At 40.9% G+C, this 22,703-nt stretch overlaps 1 protein-coding gene and 1 long non-coding RNA gene across 3 annotated transcripts in view; one reads left to right on the top strand and one right to left on the bottom strand.

Annotated features, from left to right (window-relative positions):
* LOC130607659 (uncharacterized) overlaps nt 1–13,908 on the bottom strand; it is a 31,705-nt gene extending 17,797 nt beyond the window's left edge. The window contains exons 1-3 of one of the 2 annotated variants that reach the window (XR_008974301.1): nt 13,788–13,908; nt 12,667–12,852; nt 8,200–11,052 (exon numbers count right to left, since the gene is read on the bottom strand). This is a non-coding gene — a long non-coding RNA (uncharacterized LOC130607659). Of the gene's footprint in view, nt 1–8,199; nt 11,053–12,666; nt 12,853–13,787 lie in introns of those variants that run through there. The other variant, XR_008974300.1, reaches the window with a different exon arrangement.
* A 121-nt stretch (nt 13,909–14,029) lies between these two features.
* Nucleotides 14,030–22,703, top strand: part of SATB1 (SATB homeobox 1) — a 92,353-nt gene continuing 83,679 nt past the window's right edge. The window contains exon 1 of the mRNA XM_057424941.1: nt 14,030–14,181. The gene's annotated coding sequence lies outside the window, so the exon portion shown is untranslated. The remainder of the gene's footprint in view (nt 14,182–22,703) is intronic.

Here is a 22,703-nt window from a genome sequence, read left to right on the forward strand (position 1 = left end):
CCAGGCAAAGAGCAAACTGCAAATGTTGCTCCTGATTCTGTGTACACCAGCATTTTTGGTAATTTTTAAACATTCCATATTATCTTTTAAACAACAGATGGTGTTAATAAAATTATAAACCACACCCCATAAAATGCCAAACAGCAATAGCATTTTTCAAGGAAATAATACAAGGTATAATATTTCCGCATTAATGAAAAGCTGAGCGTGAAAAACATTCACATTGCAAAAGATAAGACTCAAAATACTCCTTTTCGTTTCTTGTTAATGCAGCTTCAGCATTTTAATTAGTATCAATTACTGCGAATAGAGTTCTGGATGTGTTTTAACTTGTTCAAAAGTTTCAAAAAAGAAAGTTTTTATTTGTTTTGTATTAGCCTCACTGCAAGTTCAGATGTGCAATATGGGGAAAAAAAAAAAGGATCTTCTTTAAGACATAGTTTGCTTTGAATCAGTTAAAATGAAAGAGATGAATGACATGTTAAGTTTTCTGTGAGCTCCGAGTATTAAATTACTTAATAAAGAAAAGTTAAATTTGGCAACGCTTGGTGAGTAATCAGAAAATAATGAAAACACACTTAAATAGGTGACAAGTCAAGGCTCTATCAAGGGCCAATTCTTATTCCAGGAAAACTCACATTAACTTTGATCAAAGTGAGAGCTTGTGGTGCTTCCACAGATGGAAAAGAATGCGGACTAGGTAATGTAGAGACCTTCATTCTACTGATGTTTTTCAAGAGTTTATAAACTATATGGAAACAGACTGGCTCTCTCCTTCAGACTAAACTCGCAGCCTGAATATCATTCCAGAAGAGCACTACAGTAGTTTCTCAGCTATAGGATGGAGACATAGGGACAAACAAAGTGTCTCATATACACACAGGAGAATGCCACCAAGCCTGTCATCACTTGGGTCATTCACCACTTCCTCTGCCTATTTTGAGCCCAGCCTGCTGCCTTATTGCATTATACTTAAGGGAGAATCTGTTTCTTCTCTCCTCCATCTCTTTTTGATACTCACAAGGCAGTCCTCCCACAAGGAAGACCAACAGTCATGGCAGCTCAGCTACTTATCTTAAGGAAATGAAAGCAAAGTGCGTGTGAGAGCTGGACAAGAATGCTGGTATTAGGGATCTGAGCATAGCTAGACTACGTTCAGCACAGTGAAGTGTAAACCCAGTCAGACTCTGCACTTAATTATGGAAAGTAATGATTATGCAGGATGAAAAGTCCTGTCTCAGCCAACTGCTGCCAGGTCTACCTGTCTTAAGGTGTTCCATCAGGGTGGCTAAATCTTCCAGGCTCCACCCTCCTTTCACAGTCTCTTGTGGCATGTGTGTTTCTTCATTTTATAGTCTTCAGGGCTAGTCCTCTGAGTGCAGTTTATATGAGTCAAGACACTCATGCTGGAGTTACTGAGATCAGAATCTGGCCATTTGTATGTCTGAGCACATATTTTCCTTGAAACAAGTTTGTGGTAGTATAGTCAGGAATGTTTCGCACTCAGGTTCAGATCTGGTTCCAGCTGGAGTTCCCTTGTGATGTTCCAAATCTCATTAAGTTAATGAGAGCTTTTTTTTCCAGCAATTTCAACGGGATTCCCTGTTTCTGTGCCCACATCGTCGGCTCAGCTTTGCACACAGGAAGCCAGGGTGAGTGTCAGAACAGGAGGTCATGCTCCATCCCAGCCACTCCCTTTGCAGCAGGACAGCAGGAACTGAGTGGGGGTGTCAGGGCAGACATCCCAGCGGCAACTGGTAGCCACTCTTGCCTGCCACCCTCATGCCTTGCCTCTCCCTGTTCCCCAGTTTTTTCTGTTTACTCACATGGGCAGGGATTTGGAATTAGGAATTTGAGGCTAGGAAAGTTGCACAAGCAAAGAGGAAAATTAAACAGGAATTGTGTGTGTTACCAAGCTTGAGGGAGTGCACACTGACATTACAGTGATGGGCAACGGTGTGACCCCCACCTACAAGTCAAATCCAATCAAACACACTTTTTTCCTTTTCATTATCAAATTGACCTGTCACATGTGACTGCCTTGCTGACCATCCCAGAAAAAGAGATTGCAGACAGAAGAGACTGCCCTCAGATGAACTGAGGGATGGCTGGAAACCTTGTACAGCTGGTGACAAAGCTGATTTATTTTCATGGAAAGAAGTCTGCAGCAATCAGGACAGTCAAACCAGTATCTTTAATGAGAACTAGATTCACCCACACAAACAAGTTGTATGGACTCAGAGATACCTATCTTCTCGTATCCAAATCATATACCTCCTATTAGCACTACAATTATTACACAGACTCACTAAGAGAAGACAATCTTCCTAAATATTTATTTAGTGTTGATAGAATTGCTTACAAACCCTCTCTGTCATTCTGAGAACCTCTTACAAGACTCCCTTGTTCCCAAGTTCATTATAGCTACTTATATTATTACTGTAAATCTTTCTAATGCCTCAAATGTTTGGCTCTGAAGAACATTTTTATAATGAGGGTGGGGCAATGCAAAACTTTTCCTCTCCTAATTCATTGCTAAATTGTATTTGCAAGTTCAAATGCCAGAGTGATGAAATCACAATATTATTCATTGGATTTTGTTTGATTATTTGCTAGTGTTGTAGGGAACGTATCTATAAAACAACATGAAAAGCAAAGCAACAGAGCTTTAGGGGTTTTCCGGAACTTCTCTTCCGCACACATCAATTTTACTGTATGACTGTCCTGAAAGATTTATGCTTTGTGTTTTGAGGGCCAGGTTTTAAATGGCTTCACAGAACAAAAATATTAAAATTTAAATGCAACTTTAAAAATGTGTGTTGGACCTTTGGGCCTTCTGGAGAGGTCAAGTTCAAGACACTTATAAAAAGACCATTCCCAGAGAGACTGCATGGGAAAGACTATTAACATTACTGCTTTCCCTTTATTTCCCCTTTGATCATAAAATAAGGTTATGGGTGGCAAAAGCTGTAATGGTGGGAAGATCCCAAATAGGATAATATGATTTCATCTACTGAATATATTAAAAAAAACCAAAACAAATCACCAACAACAATATGGTGGGGGACCAAGGAAGAGAATGACTGCAAAGTGCCTTGCTAAGAAGAAACAAAAAAAAAATGGCAAAAAAAAAGATATGAAAAAAAAGCCCTTTACAAGTGCACAATAGGAATTACTTTGTTTTTTTTTTAATTTGAAAAAGGGAAAAGAAAAAGCATTTTCATTCTCCTTCTTTAAATCTCATTTTGTCCATATGACAAAAACCATAACTATAGTTTAAGGAGTTCCTAAATCATTAGTAAAAATAGTCTGCATCTGACTTAAGAAATAACAAAGGACAATTATCCATTTATGCTAGTGACATGACTCAAAATCTCCATATTCCATATAGAGAATATCGAAGCCCTCATTTTCCTACTTCTGCAGTAGTAATAACAGTGGCAGTGACTGATTTAAGGGAAGAGAGGGAGAATATACAAGTCTGCATGAACACTTCTGAGCTCATTTTCATCCAAGCAAACTGGCTTTTGACTCGTTATATATATTTTATTCTAAAAGCTGGAGACATTTTCTCGGTTTTACTTAATATGAGGTAAAATTTAGAAAACATACTATAGGAACTGTCTTCCGTTCTCGCTCAGGCCATTTTTTCCTATGTGGGTATCAAAAGGTCCCTAGCGTGAAATAGACTTAAGCTCATTGATTTTAAATAGTCCCATATAAATAAAAGCAAAATTTGGCTCTGAACACCTCTAGCAAAAACCTCTTATTGTCATGAATATCTTAAGTGTAATCATTTTTCTTTTAATTAACATTCTAAAGAGAAAAGGAAGTTGGAAATCCAGATAAATCTGTTATGAGTCAATTAAGAAGCCAGGATTAGCATATGCAATCAAGATGGGTGCAGCAAGACTTCATGGAAGAGTTCATGAGGAAGCAACCAGGATGTATCATTTGCATGGGCAGCCTCCTTGGTTTGTGTTCTTCTCAACCTCAGTATTGTTGATTTGACTCACTGCATAAATATTACCAAGCAGTAGCAAACCACGATTTCATTTTCCTGCTTGTACGGATACAACTTACCTCAACACACGGCTTTGAAAAAGACAAATCGTTTGAACTATGACAGACAGTAGTGGTCCTTTTCTTCTTGCAGATACTCTTTAATAAAATCTTTCTAAATCCCAGTTGTATCAATATCATCAGTAGATGCTGCAGACTGTTCTAATCTTCCTTGATCAGATAGATTATATTGAATACCCCTCAGGGACCTAAAGTGGGATACTTCACACATAGGTCATGTGAGCAATGGAAGCCTTTATCAGGGGTAACTGATTAGTGGAATATACAAAAGGAGCTGATGAACTCACACCAGTTACTATCAGATGAGTATTTATATTCTAAAGCCAGTGTCAAATTTACAAGATAATGCAGCTTTTTTCCCCTTTCTTTTCAGTAGTAAACCAAAAACATAGATGAGCTTTATGGGTACAAACCCTGAAACATTTAACATGTTTTAGCTGATTATTCTATTGCTGGGTCATCACAGAGAATCTTACATATCCACTTACAAATAAACTGAATCTCACAAATAAACTGAAGGTGTGAGTCTCCTGGGATGAACAGCTAATGTTTTCTGAACTTCACATTTCACAGAAAGAAGAATTTAAGGTTTTTAAAATATGATGCTCAATGGAAATTACAATAATTTAATATATATCTGTGATCTCACTTGCCCAGAAAAAAGTTGTCCATGGCACTGCAGAACAATGCAAATTTAGCACAGCTGCTGAAGGACAGTCACTACTTAAGTCATTTCCAACATATGGCATGATTTTTCTTAGATCTACAGATTGAGGGAGACTGATGAACACTAAGCTATTGTTCATAAATCTCAAGCCTTAGTTACCATGGTTCATGAGAAGCTATATACCTAATGCCAGTTAAGAAGACCATTTGTTTATTTGACTGAAAAGAGAATACAGAGCAGGAGGAAATAAGAAAAACTGTATTTTAGCCACCAAAAATAGTTCTGTGTTGTGAGAAGCTCGTGTCTGCTTTTGCTGAACTTCATATTCAGTAGTTACTATAGGATTTGTACAACACCACTTTTCCTCATATTGACCAAGATTTATATTGATATTAGTCTAACACAAGATGTGACCCCTTTAAATTCAGTAAAGAAAATTATATTACTTCACAAATGTACTTTCCTAATTTGAATTTTCCTGAAACAAAACATTTTCTTAAAAAACAGTATTTCAAAGACTATGAGAGATGGCCTGGCCTTGACATTGCGGTAAAGACTGACCACTATAGTGATAGCAATGATAAGCCCTTAAAGACAGGAACTTGAAAGCATAAAAAGAAACACATCTACTGGACCTTTATTCCTCTTACTGAATCTTGCTCCATTATCTTCTTCTATATCACAGTCAGTCTAAAAGGAACAACAACAACAAAAAAAAAGATTAAGGAGCCCTGCACATCAGAAATGCTCTACATGGACTACAGTTTTAGAGGGTGTAAATATATTAGAATGTATCAATGCATATGAACAAATTAGGGTAGAAGGGTGTGTTTCAGAGGCTTTTCACTGTGTGCACACTATTAAAATCTGTCTGAGATCTGTTTGGAGAAAGCAACAATTATATATCTTATTAAAGAATACACAATTACAGCCCTCTTTGCACTTCCTGCTTCCTTCAACAATGAAGACCTGTCTGCATTGAAGATTATAAAGTCCTGCACTGTTTCACTAGGTCACCAGACTAAACAGGCCGATCCACTTTCACAGCAATTTATTCTAGAAATTCTCTTCTGGGCCAACTTCTTTTATAATAAAAGTGGGCCTAGCTGAAGATTTACAGCATTGTCACTGGAGGAGAGTTAGCCCCTATAAAATTAAATAGAATACAGTTTAAACTTAAACACCAACAACTTTTGTGAGGCCCCTAATATATTATTCTCATGTCTATCACCTTTAAAACCTTCATCAGACACTGAGAAAGATGATATTCAGAATTCCCAGTTTTCCACAAAAGTCACCACAACCATAGCTGGTACAAACACTTTATGTACTAAACCATTATTTTACTTCCTTTTTGTTTATGGCATTTGTCTGTCATCAGAAAAACCAGAAAGTCTACAGTTCAGATTTCTCAGGATCATGAATGGTTTGATTAAACTACAGATGTTAATTAAGACCCAAATCTGTATCTTCATGCATAGCCAGAATAACCAGCTTGTTAGCTAGGGAAAGCCCATGATATTTAGAATATTCCATATTGTAGGATGCAGATCACAAGTGGAAGGGTTCCAGGGCAGCTTTGTAACCTCCTCTTTAGTTCTATCAAGCAAGTTCAGGAAAGGAAACATGCATGGGACAGACTGTCTGAATTGTGCCTGTACAATCCTATCTGTGGCAAAAGCAGTCAGCTACCACGGCAGGGGAAATCTGTGCACTGAACGCCCATGATGTTGTTATCTTTTTTGGAGGAATATATTGTCCCCTGATTTTGGAAGTTCACAACTAGGTAAAATGAAATTATTTTTAAGGGAGAAATAAGCATCTTTGAATATCATTACACTTTTCCTAAAAAAGGTCAAAATTTTAGTATGTATTTTCATTTTAATTTAGTTACACTCTATAAAGATATCATTCTAACCTTGTATCCCACAGGATCCAAACCAATATGAGTGTCTAGCCATGCTACCCATTACAGCTTCTAATGGGAAACACTTACAGTAAGAATTTTCATTATAAGTAGTGTGCAATCCAACAGTTTCCTGTGCTGTCTTTTGTGATAGAAAAATAAAAATGGACCAGAAACTCATACTGAAAAAACAGTCACCAGCAGATACTAAGTATTGATGTTAATATGAAACCAACTCTTATGAATAAACTGATTTATATGGTTTATGGCCTAACCCTATAAAGGGTTCCAGAGCTCCAAAACCTTTGGTGCTCTGACAACAAATTTTTCAGCTCGTGATCCCCTACCAGGTATCCATAATCATGTTTCAAGAGCATGACTTTCCTCTAGTGTAAATGGAGAGACATTTGGGCAGCTTGGAGAACAGCCAGGACGGCGTGCCTTGACCTCAACATAAGCTGACTGGAATTAACCAGGGAAAAAATGAGTTTGTCCCAAATCTAAAATCCTGCTTTTCTCTAAAGCCAGGGCTCTACCTGAGGGTTACCTCTAAAGACAGGGCTCTGCCCAAGGCTGTCTGAGAGATGCCTCCATCCACTCAGTATCTACACCCTGATTCTTTTTATGAAAATAGGTTCCTGTGATCTTTCCTTCAAAACTTATGTTTTATTAAAACATAGCTGGAGGAGAAGCTGGCTTCCCATCTCCCTCTATAAAACAACTCTGTGATTAGAGTACTCATGCAATCATGGGATTCATCTCTCCTGCCACGAAAGGCCCCAATTCACAACTCTTCTCACCCCAGGGAGGACTCTGACCATCAGGCTGATGGTTATTTTAGAAAAGGCAGTCTTGACCCTTCTGCTGAAACAGTGCCCTTAAGCACAAACAACTTCAAGATTCCTTAGATCATAATCTAATATTTAGGTTATTCCCAGGGCCGAGGCACACACTGACTTTTCTCGGGATTATTTCTGTCTTTGCTATGCTGTGTTGTGGAATATGCTTTGCTATGCTATGTTGTGGAATATGCTTTGCTATGCTATGTTGTGGAATATGCTTTGCTATGCTATGTTGTGGAATATGCTTTGCTATGCTATGTTGTGGAATACACACAACACCCCCCTAAAAGAAATAAAAATAAAATAAGTCCCATGACTAAGTACCAGCATTACCACTGTGACCCTGCTGTGTTTTGTCAAGGAGACAGTTGTGTCAGTGAGTCTGGGGAATAATCCCTGAGTGGCCAGGAGGTCACGCCAACCAGGACACTTGGATGGAGGAATGTCATGGTCCTGGGGTCCAGAGAACTTGGGCATGTGTACTCCTGAAAGTCCTCTCCAGAGTCCCAGGTGGAAAACTAACTAACTCCAAGGCATGAATCATGAGAGGCAAACGTAGTGCTTTGAGATTTAGGCAACTGCTTAGCAGAAGTTTTCTGAATCACACTTGTTTGTTCACACGCCTAGATTCCACCTGAGTCCCACATTTCACACCACCCAGACCCTCTTATTGACGCAACATAAGTATTAACAGAGACATCTTTGTGCTCACCAAAATAGCCTTTTATTTATGAGAAAAAAAGCAGTTGTTAAGGACAGTTAACACTGAAAGCATTGAGTTGTCACGTTCACAGCATAATCCTTGCCATAGCTCAGCTGACTGATTATTCAACGTATGGTGCACCTATGGTTAGGAATCACTGCAAGGCTTAGGGCTTTACACTAAAACTGCCCTGTCTGTCGATGAACCCCAAAGGGAGAATTGTGCTAAATCCTATTTTCTAACTAGTTTCCAACTAACTAGATGCAGTAAACTCCAGACCAAAGACACATTGCTTTAAAACTTCCTTATTCTGGGCATATTTTGTTTAGGCCTTTACAAAATCTCTACATTTCTAATACCCATTTATACTTGTGTTTCTAAACAGTTCTGTGGTAAAGTGTTTACATACATTATCACCTATAGCAGGAAAAACCTTTCCACTGGACTTACCAAGAATACAACAAAAAAAAAGGTGATTTTTGCCTTATTTTTTCTGTTTTCATAAATCTATTTACTAAGATTTAGTGGCACACCTTGTAACTCCTAGTTAGGTATTAAGAATAGCAACATAACTACAAGTTAAATATAATTTGTGAAATATATGCCATATTTGATAAAAAATGCATGTAGTCATAATCATATGATGATATAATTTGCATAGATGTAAAACCTGAATTTATTATACACAACTGCATTTGTGAAAGTAGACAGTCATCTGGTTTCTCTTCACTGGTTTAATCTTGCAGTCCCTCACTAGAGGCAACAGAATTTTTAAAAGCAGTCAAGACAAACCAGACACCAAAGGGAAGGAGAAAAGCAGAAACAATGTGCACGAAAAGTGATTCACACAAATATTAATACAACCCCTTCAGTCCTTTCAAAATGGTAATTTTAGACTGACAGAAGATAGAGAGGGCAGTCAGGCAAAACAGAAGTGAGTCTGATATCACTGATACACCTGCAATAAATTAATCTTCTGTTCCACAAAGCAGAAGTTTTAAGAGGACATTACAGGATACAGTTTACTTTTTAGGCAATCAATAGTTCTCCTGTAACAGAGATGTGAAGCAGAAAGTAGTTACCATTTTGGAGAGAAGCTGAATGGACTGAGGTACTGTGTAGCAGCAGGGCCTGGAAACATGAACCTTCAGTGAATGACTGGAGGAAACGTAAGCTGGTCTGGAGATGAACGGATGAATTTGCTATTATTGACATGATACACAGTTCAGCAGACAAACTTTCTGGAGAGACATTCAGGTAGTGAGATGGCATAGGCCTAAGCTCAGGAGATTGGTGTTTAACCAACAAAGAGTAGAATAATCGACTGCAGAAATACACTGAAAGCAGTTGCCACATTCAGAAAATCATCCAAGTGTCTTCTACTGAGCCACCACCAAGATGAAACATCAGACAAGGTTATGGTACAGCTAATGATGGCCACTTGCGTTTAACATATGTACAGGAGGCAACTTCAGAATGGCTGTATTCATTCAATGCCCTTTTCATCTATGACAGATAATGCTAATACAGGTTGGAACATAGTTACTCAAACTAAGTCATCAAGCTGCTGAGACAGCTACATGTAGACCATGCTACTAAGCAGGTTTTATCGCTGTGCTTCACAAGTACTGACATATAAATAGATTACAAAACTTAGGCTTCTGGGTTTGTAAGTTAAGAGGTAAAAAAGACTTAAATGTTATTTCTAATTTCTGATGTGCTTAGCTAAAAACAAACCATGCAAAAAGCAAGCAATCATAAGAAGTGCTAGATGGCATTTAATGTTTTTCACTGCTATAGCATTAGCCATGTACTACAAGCTGAAAAAAAACATACTTGATAAGGTAGATATTACTTAGGAATGACCTAAGTATCTGAGTATTACTGAGAGTTCTGTTGATCATTTATAATTTGAGGCAGAAGATGGCCTTCTCTATCAACATTGGGTCAACATAACTCTCAAGTATGCACACATTCATGTAGTGTGTCTTCTCAGTAATGAACATTTTAATTCAAGCCCCAGTTAACATCAGATACAGAAAAGAAAAAACCCAACCCACATGTATTTATTTGGTTCCTGGATCTATGTGGATGATTTTAACCTCACTCTACTCCTCACTTCACTTCCCACCCTTCTTTACTCATGTCTAAACATCAAGATATTTACATGTCTGAAAGGAACTGGAAAGCATCTGTGATATTTCCCAGAGGATCCAGTATCTCTTCTCACACAAAAGTGTTATTTCCACATCTGTATATCACAGTAGCACTTCAATAAGGGACACCTCAGGAAGGGCCTCTGACATAGTTTCAACTAGCAGATTCACCACTTTCACTACCTCACTTGAAAGAGAAACACTGAAACAGAAATAGTTTCAGTTAATATAGTCCTTCACTTAAGTTGGTTATGCCTGTAGTCCCTATAGGATGGGTTATCAGTAAAATGGTCTTTGAATAAATGTACTTCTACATATTGTTCAAAGTCCCTAAAAGTCGTAGGACTTTGAAATCATGTGGATTTCTGGTGTTCTTTGGCAGGCTCTAAATCGACAAATTCATGAGTGGCTTACTGTGATTCATATGCCACTTTCATTTTTGGCAGGTAACGCTAATGGTATTGGAGAATGATTATTTGAGTGAGATTGCACCCACTTCCCTCAAACCAGGACTCTAAAAAAGCTCAAAATGTAGCTGTCAGAATAAATACATAAAAATATATGTGAACATTTATTCTGCATAGGGTTTTGACTGTACAATCCCAGCCATTAGGGATGAGCAGGACTTTCGATAGTTCCTGTAGAAGGTTGGGCAAGCAAACATCTGGGGGTGGACATTCAGGAAGAGGAAATATCTGCGTGTCAGTAACAAGCAAGTTATATTGTACACCTGATTTTTAGGCATGCCATTTGTGCTCAGTCATACCGTAATGCAGCTTTGATGACATGCCACACTAAAGGGCAGGCAGTATACATCTTTCCTCATTGACATGAATGACACAACTTGGTAAAACTCACTGCCTAATGCTATAAATTGTAACTCTCAAACACAGTATATGGTTGCCCTGTATGTTTTCAATGTTTAAACACATGTTAAGTATTTTGATACTGAAAGTGCTGAAGGAGCATTGTGGCGAAAACCGATGCACACTAGGTAAGCAACAGCACCTTATTGATACTAACGCCAGACTTCTCACTATATTTTGTTGACACCGTAACACCCAGCAAACACTGTTAACTGTAACCTAACAACAAGCAATTCAGTTCCCATTACTGCTCACAATCTCATATGAAATATTTCTTGTTTCCACAGTATACTTCACTATGTCATTGAAAAGTATCACCACACCTTTTTAAAAACCTGGATAAACCTTATCTTTAGAAAAGGTAATGTGATATGAAAAAAGGTGTGTTCATTTTGACTAATACACAAAATTGATGAAAAATAAAGTTTACATTAAATTTCCTTTTCAAAGATGCATTTTCCACAGTGCACTTTAGAATCTTTAAGAGGGAGCTCAGTCTAAATTCAGTTTCAGTCCTGGATCTAAAATCCATGCGTGGCCTCGGGCAAATGTGTTAATTTTCCTGTTTCAGTTTCCCTGCCTTTAAAGTGGGGATAATGCGACTAACCCAAATAGCTTAGCTGCAATTTATGAGTAACTTGATTATTAGATTTCTGAGACATGAAACATGATTATTATTAGGACTTACTGACCAGTCAGTCAGAAGAGTCTGATATAGACAAAGAAGACAGGTCTTTGACAACAGAAGGGTACTGATTAGTCAGAGTAGCTGTGCAGGGAAGCTGCTCTAGGGAGCCAAGAGTTGGACCTACAGAACTGAGAATGCCCCCTTTGTACTTACTTTCTATTTATTACCCCATGGTACCTGAAGACTGTAAAAAACTGAATCCTCTCTGAGAATTTAATAGGTCCAAAGCACTACAACAAATCAGCTTCAGGCAAATAAATTTTTATCTGTGTAAGAGAGCTCTATGTTATTTTCCAGTGCAAATGTCAGAATTGATAAAAGACACAGTACTTCTGTTTAAAATGAGTAGTGGATGATACATTTTAAAGGGAGAAAAAGTCAGAGGCCTGATATCATGGAGATAATGAGGAAAATTAATTTCTGGTGTTGCTGCAGAATTTGGTACTCAGCATGTTGAGTCCAAATTTACACCACTGAACACTGAATAAATCCACGTGCCTTTTAATAACTGTGACAAAAATACACTCCCTACTGGCAAGGTCAACATTATTAATTGTTATTCCTATTATTAACCTTTGGGCTTGTGCATCCTCCATGGATTAATGATTATTCAATAACATTCAACAAGGTTGCACTTTCTAATAGCAATTAATAGAAGGGCGTACCACTGGTTAACTAGAAAAAGCACTGACATATCAACTTCATGGTCTTTGTCCTGTTTCTGAGACATGCAAAGGTGCCTGGAGGAATTGTACCTGTCAGTTTCCAGAGCTGAAAGAGGAAATCTGCCTCAAAGTCAAGACAAATAAAAAACGGAGAATGAACTGACATCCAGGGTCCCCTCTTTTCTCAGTCTCCTAGTAAATAACAAGCAGCCTCAGCTTTCACCGAAACATGCACTCATTGCCAGGATCACTCTCCAGGAACTCCACTTCCAAATCCTGCAGTAGCGAAGATGGGAAAGAAGGTCTTAAAAACAAAAGCAGACAGAACAAGTCCCTCCCCAAGGAGAAGTTACACGGATAAAGGCAATTCTCAAACAACGTTACTGAGGAGCACGTGGTGCCAGGTGAAGCACCAAGCGAGACAATCGGCGGGGGGATGCGCGGAGGGACCGGGCCCCGACGGGGCAGCCGTGCGGCGGAAGGAGGGCGGGCAGTCGCCCCCGGGGGATGCCTGCCCTCACCCTGGCCACCCTGTCCCGCGGAGACCGCCAGCGCGGCTGCGGAGCTTCTGCCTCAGCTGCCTTAAAAGGCCGGTGGCCGTGGGGCGCTGCTTGCCTCGGAGCAGCGGCGGGGGTCCGGGGGGGGGGGAAGTGCGCGGGGGCAGGTGTGGGAATAAAGGAGAGAGGAAACGACGAAGGGAAGAGGGAACGCGGGGGAGCGGGACGGGACCTGGGAGCGCCGTACGCGGGGACCGCAGTGAGGGCCGTAGGGGAGCTCTGGTCCCTCTCGCAGGGCGGGAGCGGGGGGGGGGGGCAGAGATGGATGCACCCCGCCACCCCACCCGGCACTTCCACCTCGTCAGCCCCACCGCCACATACCCACACACAGCCGCCCCTCGGTTTGCCCCCCCACCCCCCCCGTAGACCCCCGCTGCCGCGCAGGCAGGAGGCAGCAAGCACGGAGCTGGCAGCGATGCAGGGCGCGGATTCCCCCCCCGCCGCCACCGCAGCCGGTCCCTCGCGACCGCCGCCGCGCTGCCCCGACGGCCCCGCCGGGCCCTCCCCAGGGGCAGCGCGCACCTCCCCGCCCGAGGGGCCGAACGAGGCGGGGAGGGGGGGGGGGGGGGGGGGGGGGGGCAGATACACCCCAGACACACACAGGCACAGCCGCGCACACAGACACACAGAGGCAGGGCTGCCCCACGCCGGTACCTTGCTGCCCGGGTGTTTTCCGTCAGCGCTCCTCCTTGCTGAGGCAGCTCGGGAGCGGAGCCGAGCGGGCGGGTGTGTGTGTGTGTGTGTGTGTGTGTGTGTGTGTGTGTGTGTGTGTGTGTGTGTGTGTGTGAGTGTGTGTGCGCGCGTGCATGCGTGTGTGTGCGCGCGCGCGCGCGTGTATATGTGTATGTGCGCGTGTGTGTGTGTGTGTGTGCGAGAGCGAGCGAGAGCGACTCTCCCCCTTCCCCCTCCCCCTCTTCCTCCTCGCTCTCCTTCCTTTAAACGCCCACTCCTGATGGGTGAAAAGACAACTTGAACTTCAGTGCAATTAACTTCGCCGGCGCCTCGGAAGCCGGAGGTGTCGCCGGCCTCGCCCGCCGCGCTCCCATGAGTGAGTCGGTCCCGCTCCTTCGGCGTCGCTCCTCGGGGACGGGGTGGGGGGACACGGGGGCCGTGCCGGGGCCACCCGCCGCGGTGATTTACTGAGGCCGGCGGTGCTGACCTCCGGGCGGCCGGAGGCGCAGAGCTCCGCCGGGCGCTGCCGCTGCCGGAGCTTCCCGGCCAGCGCGGGCTCACACCTGCCGCCGCGCTGCTGCCGGCCGCCGGCCCCGCTCCGCTCCCTTGCCCGCCGCCGCCACCTCGCCCGGTACCGGCGCGGGTGGGAGAGGCGGGTGGACCCGGGCAGAGGGAAAAGAAGGGAAAACTAAAGTTTGGCAAAGTTTGGCCAGCCCTGCAGCGCCGGGCCCGGGGCGGCGGCACCCTGACAGCGGGGGGCGCGGGGCGAGGCTGCGGGCCGGAGCGGCGAACGGGGGGAAGGGGGGGCGCTGGGAGGAGGGCGGTGCGGTGGCGCTTCCGCGGGGCGCGGGGGTTGCGCGGGGGGCGGCGGCGGGGGCTCTCCTGTGGTGGCGGGTGGCGCGTCCCCCCCTCTCTCCGGCCGCGGCGCGACCCGGCGGTGCCGCTACCGCGGGGAGCGGTGCCAGCAGCGCGCCTGTTTGCTCCCGGATTTTATGGGGTTTTGTTTTTTCCGCTCCGTCTCCAAAAGCGGCAGCCGAGGTTTTGTTCAAACCGCCGTCCTTTTGTCGCCGTCGCCGCTGGCTGCCCCGGGGAGCGCTCCTGACAGGCACCTGCCCGGTCCACAGTTTCCCTCTGCCTGTCTCCAGGCTTCCCTGACTGCGAGAGAAACTTCGCTAAAATGCAAGTTTGATGAAATAGTTTGCACCGGCTCCTAAGCTGCGATGAGTTCGAACTGACGAAAGCTCTCCGCTGGTTTTCGTCGGTCCAAGTCAGCGCAGCGCTTCTGTGAAAATAATTCGCAAACTCAGATGCAGAGGAGCCGGGCTGCATGATCTGGTAGTGCCCTTTCATTCTGGTCCATGCTGCTTGGGTGGGAGCGAGCAGCAGTCCCTGATTTCTACTTTATATTATTTTGGTACCGTGCATTCATATATTTGTCTGCTGTAGTCTGCTGGCAAACATTAGCATTCAAGCTTACATTTTTGACAAATGTGCAGACAGGAATAGCATGAATAGGCATCTTAAATATTAACAACCTAAGCATCTGTTGTGAAACAAATTTAATATATTTACTCTGTTTTTCTCACATTGTTAGGAAAGGTTACAATAAGTGTAAAATTTCAGCTGTAGTTAGCACAAGGAATGCTTGGATATTTCACTATCTCTTAAAGCATTTAACACAATCACCAGATAGAAATGTGTCAAATCAGGCGCACTATTCAAAAACAACTTACAAGCAGTAAGCGTAGAGTGTAAAGACATGAATGTAGGATGTTCTTTGCAATTTCTATCATCTCTTAATTACTCGGCACCACTGTTTGTAGGATTTGAGACTGCTCTTTTCAGTCCCGTATTCCTATATGCTCTTTAGTGCATTTATACATACGCTCATTTTCTAATTCATTTTCTATTTGAGGTTGTCATTTGGTATTACCTTGCTTTTCAAGTTGAAGCGATGGTTTGCACAAAAATGTGTAATAACGTGGAGCAGGTAACAAAACAGGCAGAAAATGCGACATGTTACCATATAAGCATGTGTCTGAACAGATAGCACATGCACATAATAAGGCAATAGAAGAGAAATTAAAACACTGTCTAGTATGTTATGTATGCCCACTCTTGAATACAAACAGCTAGTGGAAAAGAAACAACTGACTCCAAGGAATTCCTCTGTCTCTGGAATAAAACTGTTCTGACTAGAACAAGAGCACTGAAGAGTAAAGTCTCCAAAAGACTGTAGAGTTATTTCAGGAATCAGTGCATTCCTTCCCTTTTTCCCACAAGTTCAAATATGTAATAAATAAGTCTTTTGTATGCAAAAGAGTTTACTGGAACAAAAAATATTTAAATGGAATGCTTTTTGTCTGTACACTTTGAAAAACTAGCCATTTCCTTTTTATATTCTTTGTTCTTAATACTTTAAATAGGAAAGTGACTCTCGCAGTCAGTCCTCTCCTGTTATTTCAAACACATGCATGAATCCTAACTTGCTGCTGTGCACCTCTGAGAAGGCACAATAAAGCATACAGAGATGATCTGTAACTTGCTAATGGGACATAGTGCTGTGCCTGAATCAGAAGCAGAGAGAGTCTGCCACAGTAGCCCGAGCTTGCAGCGTAGGCCCAGCAGGTCATCCGAGGAGCACCTGCCCTCTGGTTGCTGTGCTTCCCAAGGCAAGACAGCGCCAGCCCAGCTTGCAGGCTTGCCAGCATCCCATGGACGCCACTGCCACACTCAGCTCTGCCGGGAACGCAAGCACGTCCGCCCTTTCAGCACGGAAACCTTTTCAGAGTAGGAAAGTCCTGAATAAGCACTAACATCCCACATTTCATGGGATAGAGCAGGGTTTAAACTGCCGTTTAGAAGATTATTGGCCAAAGTCTGGTGATCTTGGGGAAAAAAACACCAACAAATCTTTTAATTGCATTTACTACTCAATTTTTGGAAGTATTGTCACCTTTTAATTGTCACCTATTTTTTAATCTAAGTATTGTCAGATAAATGTGAAGTTCTTAAGGTTTTCAGCTGAATTTGGGGAAATTTTTTTATTAGTAAAATAGTTTACAATTTTTATATATAAATGTATATTAAAAGTAGATTACTGAATTAAAACTGGAGAAATCATGACTTCTGAAAGGTTTTAGTTGTATTTCTAGGAACTATGCTATTTTAATATAGATACTACTGAAGCATTTTATTGCCTTCTTCTGTATAACTGCCATTGCTCTCTCTCTAGCTATATTTAATATATATCCAGTGAAGCCACAAACTTTCCTTCTATAACAGTTTAAACACATCTGGAGCATTTTACTTTCTTATAATTTATGTTAATAGATGTAGAGTGTATATACAATCTTCTCAGAAATCATTGCTTTTTCCAAAGGGGACTTTTTTACTTTCAGTGAGGGAATATATATATAAGGACAAAATAACTCAAAAGTATAGGCAATTCTATATATCATTTTATTTTCTGTTATATTAGGTTGATTATATAAAGCTTTCATTTAGAGCAATGGGATGATGAAATTACAGAGGAGTGATTGGCTTTTGTTTTTTTCGAATGGTTCAAGTTGAGGGCTGCAAAAATGAATGTTTTTGGTAAAGTTCTTTGAGGACATAATATTTTTCATAGAATTCTGACAAATTAATTTAATAGAAAAGCCACAAGTCTGTTAGCACGGGAGGCTATATTTTCAGGTAAAATGGAAGTCCTGCTTTTGCCATTATAAGCATCAGGCTTCAGTAATCTGCTCCTCTTGTGCAATGAACACTTTCTACTTAAAGCTATCATGCACCTACTGTTTATTTACGCTGCATTAAACTGACAGCACAGCAATCAGAGGAAAAATATGACTTACTTTCCTGAAGTAAACACCAGTTTATAGGTTAGTGCATGTATTTATATTCCTGTTGCCACTAAATAATGGCTGTCTCCTTTTTAATATCTACCTGTGGTGTTACCCAGGGCAGCTGGCTCTTCCTTGCTTTTAATGAGGAAAAAAAAAGGAAAGGGGGATGAGGAAAAAAAGAAAGTTGTGTTATCATTCCACTCCAAGAGGAACTTAATAGAAAAGTGACTCGGTATTCCTTTCTGTGGCATGCAGGAGCCAGTTTTAAAGACATAGTATTCAGTTTTACTGGGTGTATTTGAATTGCATCTCAAACAGGGAAAACAGAATTCCTTAACAGTATTTGTCTATCCAAGTCACTGAAATTGTATATTCAGGCAATGGCAGATTAAGGGCAGAAGCATTTTATTAATAACTGAAAGCACATATGTGTGTGTGATGAAAAATGTTCTGCAAATCTGTCACTATGCAATCAAGTGCATTTTTTAAACTTTAGTTGTCACAAAGTTGCTACTGATTCTAAAAAAAAAAATAAAAATAAAGCAGTTTGACGGTTAAAGAGTAACTTACAGTTCTTATTGCTTGTTTTACTGAAATTTTGCAACTTTATAAAGTCCATGTCAGAAAACCCTGTTGATGTTACTTTTAATCTTGGACTAATGCGTCCAAGTAGCTGGCATTTGAACTGAAGATCACCACAGTCTGAATAACCCACAGTTTGCAGAAAGCTTCCCTAAATTCTTCATCAGAGGATTCCATTAATAACCCCTACCTGAGAGGTCCATTTTTGTCTCAGCTTCTGAAATTATCATATTTAACATTAAGCTAGCTTGTGTTTCAGTTCCCATGTCAGCGGTACCCTGAACTCTCAACAGCCCCAACCACAACTTGTAACTGTTACTTCAGAAATGATATACTATAATGTGCCCTTCAAAACTGTAGGTGTTTGTGAACACTTGCCATCCTGTGGTGTCTAAGCTTACCACAGTTATCTCCAACACTTTGTTACTTAATTGATATCCATTTTGTTGCTTTGCAAATGTCGACTTTCAGATGGTCTCTGCACTGCGTTGCTCTCAGTAGGTATAAATCTTAGAGATTAATTTTAAAGAGACTTGCTAGTACTGTGCTTGTTCATCTGTTGGATGATGATCTGGACCTCAAGCCCTGTATCATCTGTAATCTACTCTTAACCTGTATAAATCTGGTGCAGTGTAGTAGGAATGTCATAGTAATAATAGAGTGCGGTATCCGAATGTAGTAACATACCTCAGGCACTGTCTGAATTGTAAATATCTCCTAAACTTGTTGGGCTTGACTTTCCTCGGGATTCACACTGGTGTATCACTGAAGAGGTTGGTAGACCTCCGTTTTTACAGTTCTTATAGGGGATCAGTGTTAGGTGTTCAGACACACTGGGGGATACACCAGCACTTAGTATGTATGCTGAGGTCACCTTTTAGCTATTTATTTAGAATACCAATATGCAGTGATCTCTTTGGAGATGATGGGTTGAAACTTAAACAGGGGAAGTTTAGATTGGATATAAGGATTAAATTCTTTCCTGTTAGGGTGGTGAGGCACTGGAATGGGTTGTCCAGGGAAGCTGTGAATGCTCCATCAGTGGCGGTGTTCAAGGCCAGGTTGGACAGAGCCTTGGGTGACATGGTTTAGTGTGAGGTGTCCCTGCCCATGGCAGGGGGGTTGGAACTGGATGATCTTAAGGTCCTTTCCAACCCTAACTATTCTATGATTTTCCCATGAGACTGTGTGCATTTGTGTATGCTGGGATTAGAATAGGTCGTAAGAAGGCTTCCTTTCACCAGCTCTTCTTTCAGTCTCTGAGCAGTTGTAAAGCATGGAAAGACATCTCCACAGACAAGAATTAGCTCTTGCCACCTCATGCTTCTCTGTTGTGAATGGTGGGTTAGACAGGCAGAAGAGTCTGCTGGCTTGCAGCTGGACCTCAGTCACCCAGCTACACCAGGGTGCAGACATCGGGATGGGCCATGTGTTGGCTCTGTTGGCCTCGCATAATTCCTAGTGACTACCTGCTCTATCTCTTTCCCTTGGCACATTATGACATGATATGATCTGAGGAGATAAGGGAGGTGCTTTAAACCTCGAGTGCATCTCATCTTCCCAGGATCCTGCTCTGACAGGATTTATTTGGCCAGTAGCAATCATTTGTGTGTTGTTCCACTTGCTGCTCGCTAGAAGTGGTGATGCACTCGCATCGCATATACCTGTAATCTTTTTTGTGTGTCTGGACTCCTGATTCTGGTTTCAGCCCTGACAAAAATGTGATCTTGGGTAAATAACTGACCGTGCCGTGTTTGTAGTCATTAATGACGATTTTGAAAATGCTCAGCACTCACAACTTTATATGAAAAAAATAAAGATGCAGCACATAATCCCTGCATAAATGCGGCCTTAATATGCCCCGAGTTTATTTGCTCAGCTATGAAATTAGTAATATGTATGTTTCACAGAACATTGAAGGATGAATTAATTCTTTATATTTGTAAATCACTCCTACAGTGAAAAACGTTGTACAGCACAAGTGCAAAGAATTTCTGCTCTGAACTCGTACCCACATGCAAAGGTGCGACAAAGGTGGTAGCTTTTCAGTAGCTGCACTTAGAATATATATGTTTGTAACAGCCAGTTAATTAAAAACATTTTCAGTGACCAGGAGAAAAATCCTAAATATAATACATGCCTTGTATTCCCGATTGTAACATGCTAAATAAAAGACAGAAAGAGAGGAGGGGAGAGAGAGTGGGAGAGGGAGTACATGCACGCAAACTCACAGAAAGACCAAAGGCAAAAACAAAGTGGAGAGAAATTGCAGAGTGAGTTTTAAAATGTTTATAATCAAAGTCTAAATTAATATTTTTGTGGAGAGCTGTATTAGAAAGACTTTAAATCATTAACGCTTTTCATCATAGGTGGGCTTCCTTGATAAACGTAAGAAGTCTCAAGAATAATTAAAGGCATCTTAAAACTTAAAAAAAAATGACAGTTTTAGCTTCTAAGGATTCATTGTAATATAATAATACTGTATGCTTTTTAGTGTTACTTCGGCACTAGACATTTAATTACAGTCTTTGTGAGACATGTTATCTGTATAGTAACCAGTGCATAAAAAGAATGATATATACTTTTACATACAAGCTCTTGCTTGCCAGCTTTCTTTTCAAGATTATAGATTAAGATCTCCAATCCAGAATGTTAATGTCTTCAATGAAAACAACTTAATTTCACAATTTTCAGGAGGAAGGGGGCATTTACTGCAATAGTATTTCTTCTGTAGCTAAACTTCTTGAAGTTCAGCTTTTTTTTTTTTTCAGCATTTGTTTGCTTGTTCAAGAGATAGATTTTAGAATACCAAATGAAAAAGCATGTTTAAGTTGTATATTGAGAAATAAGATTAAAAAGAGATACCTAAGAGTAGTTTGGTGGGGCTTTCATATGTACAGTTTAATGTTTAGAGGAAATCTGGAGCTCGGCTTTCCTATCTTCAGATATTGAATATTGCATGAAATATATTCTGGATAATTTACAGCATCCGTAACCTGGTCCACACATCACTGTGGAAAAGTGAGTACATTTGCAAAAAAAAATCAGGGACATAAAATTAGAGTTTTTCTCTTGATACATTTGTGAATTCCTGTAATTGTGAAGCTTGTGAGAAGTGCTGCACTTCCATGTACTGAATTTCCCATAGTTCCCTATGTTTTGAATTGCGGTCACTGCAGGATGAAGCATAAGGGGAACTGCATCCAGCTTTTTAGAGTAGAGCTTTGCAACTGATCACATGCATGTCCTCTTTTGGGTTTTGTTTTTCACTTCTTACCTAGCAGCACTGTGCAGAAAGGGTACAATACTGGTGCGGAGCCCTTAGTTTCAGTATGTTTTGTGAGAAAAACGGTAAAGTCAGTCAATCAAAATCAATCTTTGTCCCATTGACTGTATTTTGACTTTTTTGACTTTCTCTTTCTTTCTTTTTTTCTCCATTTGACTTGCCGAATACCATAATCTTTTTGGCCATCCCTGAAGAATTTTGTTACAATCTTTATAAGATAAAGGATGTAATAATTTTGTGATAACATTTTATATTTGAGGCTTGTGATTCCAATACTTCCTTTATTTGGACTTCATGTCCTACAAGAAACTAACTACTGCATTGCCACTTAAAATGATAATTAGGATACTCATAGGTGTAGTTACTATTTTGTAAGCATTCCAGAAGAATTTTATACGCACCACACAAGAAAATTGAACCAGTACATTTTTTTATGTGTGTCATGATGACAGATATGCCTTAAGAAGCATTATACTGTCTGATAAATTGCATTTCCAAGCAATATTTCACATAGGTTCTGTCTCTTTAAAAATGCAGTCTCCTCTATTTGCCCTATTAATTGTTGATATGTTGCCATCCACGAGACAAAAATTAGAGCTGTAATTAAATAATCATGTGATGCTCCTTAGTGCCAGTGAGAGCAAACTCATTTTTCCAGGCCCTGATGGTCACTGATTATTGTATTACTACTGGCTTGCTTTATTTTTTTTTAATGGCTCTATATTGCTGGGTTACCTAACCACTGCCCTTCTTTTCAAAATTAAAGGAATTGAAGAACATTAAGTCACTTAATTGGCCCATGGTCTACAGGGACACAAAGTAGTCATACCTTCTCTGCTTTTTGGTCACTCAATTGGTTCTACTGGGAGAACTACATCAGTGGTGTGGTTGCGTGCCATTTAATTTACACTGGTGTTTTGGCTGGGATGGATGCATATAGGGAATGCCAGGAGAATTACAAAAGGAGCAGGGTATTAAAATTCAGAAATGATTAAAATTGAAATAAAAGGATGCTGCTTCTTTGCCAGTACTCTGGCAGTCATAATGACACATAGAGATTAGTTTCCACCTTCATCTTTTCCTTCTTTCTCATTTCCTCTTGTTTATTGTTGACACATTTTCCTTATGTCTCTGCTTCTCAGCGCTTTTTTTTCACTGTTAGATATTCCTACTTTTTCTCTT

Source organism: Pezoporus wallicus, unplaced genomic scaffold (assembly GCF_028554395.1).
Source record: "Pezoporus wallicus isolate ANWC-B61680 ecotype Strahan unplaced genomic scaffold, APGP_CSIRO_Pwel_v1 contig_3181, whole genome shotgun sequence".
Lineage (NCBI taxonomy): Eukaryota > Metazoa > Chordata > Aves > Psittaciformes > Psittacidae > Pezoporus > Pezoporus wallicus.